General features: G+C 34.3%; 1 long non-coding RNA gene across 1 annotated transcript; it reads left to right on the top strand.

Moving 5' to 3' along the window:
* The first annotated feature begins 1,727 nt into the window (after positions 1-1,727).
* LOC135076858 (uncharacterized) lies at positions 1,728-4,137 on the top strand. Its single transcript, XR_010258344.1, has 4 exons — positions 1,728-1,829; positions 2,139-2,353; positions 2,531-2,758; positions 3,518-4,137. It is a non-coding gene; the product is annotated as an uncharacterized LOC135076858 (long non-coding RNA).
* Positions 4,138-4,440: the final 303 nt, after the last annotated feature.

The following is a 4,440-nucleotide window of genomic DNA, read 5'->3' as shown; positions in this document are numbered from 1 at the left end:
TACCATAATTTTATGTATATTTTATTTATTTACTTGCAAGTGTCCAAACCTATCGGACAAGTTGCAGTTCGAAAAAATATTTTAAAAGTATTTAAACGAAATCAAAGTCACCGACATATTGACAGAGCAGAGACAGAGATGCGCTTTTTTAATTCGATTTAAGTAAATAATGGTATGATCGATTAGACTAGAGTCTAATCATTAGACCTTTAGACGGGCGCAGATCCGCCGCGCCCGCAGCGCTTCAGTGGATTATTGCATTTAAGTATATTTAATCACATTTATTTACCTACATTTACATATTTACTCTTTTCTTTAAGTGTAGACACTGTTTATGTATAAGTCCACTATTGCATGCCGTGGCAACCTATAATTAAGGCAGCACTTAGATTAAGTTAAATACGTTGTGAATATTGATTGTCTTCCAGTGTATGTCTTGTTGGTTGTCCTATTAAATAAATAAAATAAATATTTATAGCAACACAATGTTTAAAAATAAAATTTTTCAAAAACGATCAATTTAATCGATTATGTCTATTCTAAATGGACATCCCTATTTGTTAGTCAAATTTTATTGTCATTCACTCGCATCACCTTTTCTCTCTCACTCACTCTTGCTGTGTTGCTGTCTTGCTTGATCCTTCTTTGTGATTCGTTTGTGTTTTAGCTTTTATTTTCGGAACTTTATTAACTACAAACTTGGCTATTCAAACGGACTCTGATTGATTGCAATAACGACATACTCAGCCTGGGATTTACTGTTTTTGTGTGGCTCGGCCAAGGCTCGGCTGGTGGTTCTATGGTGTTAGAAAATGAGCAACTTAATTATACACAACAATGGGCAGCACCTCGATCGGTAAGTACCTACATTTTGCTCTGCAATCTTATGAATAAGTACTAGCCTTGCCAAACTTCTGAATTGCCATTCTCATGGCGGGTTGTCTTGAAATGAATGTTCCGCTATTATCTGTGGTTCAACCCTGGACAGTGTGGACCAGTGTTGCCAACTCGGATTTTGAAAAAGTCGTAGGACAGATTAGAAAATTACGTAGAAATGGTACAATTTCCATATAGAAAATACGTAGATCTACGTACTTTTTTTTCTGAGTGAAATGAAGAGAATAGGAGTAGGTAAAAGTAATAAAACGACAATTTATATTACCCTAAAAGTAGTAAAGTACACTTTTATTGTGTATCATTTTCAGAAATGTTTTCAGACAAATTAAATTTATACATAAAATATATTTGTTAAAATGCATAATGTGTTAATGCGAAGGCTCGCGGTTCTATTTTAAGCCATAATGAAGTTGAAAAATATCGAAATACAACAACACCTTCGAAATCTTAGCACAATTTTAGTTCGAAATATTTTTATAGTGAAGATTCACTTTGACCGTTTGACGGTTTACACACACAGTCACGTCACGTCCCATTTCTTTCTTTCTTTCATTTCAAATTTCACAGGTCAAGGCTCTTCAGTGAGTGACATTTACAGGGGGGCGCTGTACCTACAGCATTTTTTCTATGGGGAAATGTCAAAATAACAATGCCAAATAACCGTGATCGGACTAATAACCCGATAAAAAAGGAAACGTTGCCCATTCAGCCTATTTTGCAAATTTGATAGAAAATACGTAGATTCTGGGACTAAAGTTCGTAGGTTTGCAAGGAAGGCTTAAAATACGTAGATCTACGTAAAAATACGTAGAGTTGGCAACCCTGGTGTGGACAGCCAGGCCCGATTCGATTGTAAGAAACTAGTCGATGGTACAGCGCAATGGAGGCATGAGCGAAACAACAATTATGTTGACAATCCAGCTGGTTTTGGTGTAAATCTAAGGAATTATTTACTTTGACACTATCTCCCTGCTCTCAATGAAAGCTTGTTTTGTTTTGTTTTTTGGAACTAAGACTACTAGATTATTATTTTTTGTAACTAAGTTTGTAACACGTCATAATTAATTATTATAACAACAATGCTTATTTACTAAAGCTGTTTAACCCTACCCTCTGACCCAAAATTCTACTAACAGCACATAATATTGAATTATCATTTTTTTTATGGTTTGCGGCTCAATTTATTCAACGCACAGGAGTATGTGTGGCATGGCATGCAATGAATCTATTTATTTTTACAGGTTACAGCTCATGATCTTATATGCACAACATGTTGGACCCAAGACCAAGATACAACACAAATGCATCTACTTCAAATCTTAGCAGAAAATGTGTGCTTTGCAGTAGAACACTAGAGCCTAGAACACGTTCACATCAGCTCATGTCCCTGAGAACTAACACTCAACATCATATTAACATCAGGAACATAATTGTGGAACGACTAACTCCATTAGAGGTAATGCACACTAAAGTCCTTATTTAATAAAATGTTATTGGCTATACAATCAGTCTAATTCTTGTAAAGTTATTGGTTTCTGTAAATTAATACTAAAATAAAATAATTTAAGTGCGGGACATTAAAAAACTGATAATTTTTTTAAACTTATTTCTAATTATTATTATTTTTAAACAGGTTACTGCAAATGACTACATCTGTGGGGCTTGTCACTCATTATTGCAAAGAGATACCACACCTACTTCACAAGACTCTCCAGATATGCCAACCGGTGCCCCGGTAGGTCACCAACAAGTTTGTGTTGGATGTGGTTGTTCATTATTGCGAACTTGAAGTCATTGTTTGGATACAGAGAATAATCAAGATATATTAAACATTGTTCGAAATTGGATTCAACCCAGAGAGGTAAGAGCCCTGCCAGTTTTATAATACATAAAAATGATTATGCCGGTTTATTATAATAATAAAAAAGGTTTTTTCCGAATCAGCCTTCCCATCCTTCAACTCCTTCCATTGCTTTCAATCTGCCACTACTCTCATCCATACAGGTTATACAGGGTGGAAACGATAAGTGATCTCACTCGATTATTTCTAAACTACACAAGATATCGAAAAACTGGTTACTCATCCTGAAAGTGCTTCACGAGCTCTTTCTAACGGTATCAGTAAATAGTTACAGAATTAACTGGATCTATCCGAAAATTCAATGTTTTCAGCCTCCATACTAAATGTATGCCAGCCACACAATATTAAAAGTGTTATAGATCACTTATCGTTTCCACCCTGTATAATACAAATAGACTTATATTATTAAAATATTGCAATATTATTACTTACATAATATTAAACATAATTTTTACTATTATAAAGCCAGTTAAAAATTCCCTGAGCCAAATAAACTCAGTAAAGTTTTATTTATACTTCCTGCATAACAACAGACTACTCTTTTAAACTACCACTATTCTCACTCTCAATCCTCGTTCCTCATTCATCCCTTTCGTTTCCTCCATAGACCAATCATTCCTCATCATTCAGCGTTTAAATCATAAATTATCTTTCATCACTCATCTTACTATTCCGTTACACACAAAAGTGGTTAATCCTATATAAATATTGCTCTTCTTATTGTTGAACTGTGAATCTGATGTTTTATTTTATTTTCAGATTCGTCCTTCAGATCTTCTTTGCCATAGATACTATCAGAGAGCACGAATTACTACAGTTGGTGCTTATTTAATGAAGCTGAGGACCGGTGATTCAGATGACAGAATAGCTACATTACTTGGCATTTCAAGGAGTACTCTTACAAAATATGTAATGAAAGCACGCAGTATGATGGAGGAACATTTCGTACCAGCACATTTAGGGTTACAACATATTAGTAGAGAGGAAGTAGCCCAAAGAAACCTTTATGTTCCAGTCTCTTTTCGGGAAGCCAGGAAACGATTTACCACAAAGAAAGGCTATTGTCATCATGGATGGTACATACATACATTTATGTGCAAAAAAGTAGCAATTATGCATACCAAAAAAAAAACTTATTCCCTATACAAATATCGGAATCTCGTTAAACCATTTATGGTACTTTGTTGTGATGGCGACATCATTGATGTATTGGGCCCATATTTAATAGAAAATGTAGAACATGACCATTAATAAATAATAAGTACCTACATACGTATTTTCATTTATACCTACATAACTGCCTACTTACCCTTGGGTCGGAATAAAGATATTTTTGGATTTAAATGTAAGTAAAATATATTAACTTCTTTTTAAAAAAATGTTTGGCTTTTCCGTAGGCATTCCTATTTTTCCAATACGCAAAGTTCTATTTGCTGCTATTCATACGGTTTGACAAAGGGGTTCTTTATCGATCTACGATTTAAAGTGTAATTAAGACGTCTCTCCTACATATCTATACCTACTTATAATAAATCTGTAGAGAGGTCAATTCTGTACATGAAATATAATTTTCAAAATAACTATCAGGGGGTGATACTGATGCCAAAAATGCAATCAGTAAAATTTTTGTCTGTCTGTCTGTCCGTCTGTATGTTCCTTATAGAAACAAAAACTACTCGACG

This window comes from Ostrinia nubilalis, chromosome 12, assembly GCF_963855985.1.
Source record: "Ostrinia nubilalis chromosome 12, ilOstNubi1.1, whole genome shotgun sequence".
Taxonomy (NCBI): Eukaryota; Metazoa; Arthropoda; class Insecta; order Lepidoptera; family Crambidae; genus Ostrinia; species Ostrinia nubilalis.
This window is presented reverse-complemented; position numbering and strand designations above follow the sequence as displayed.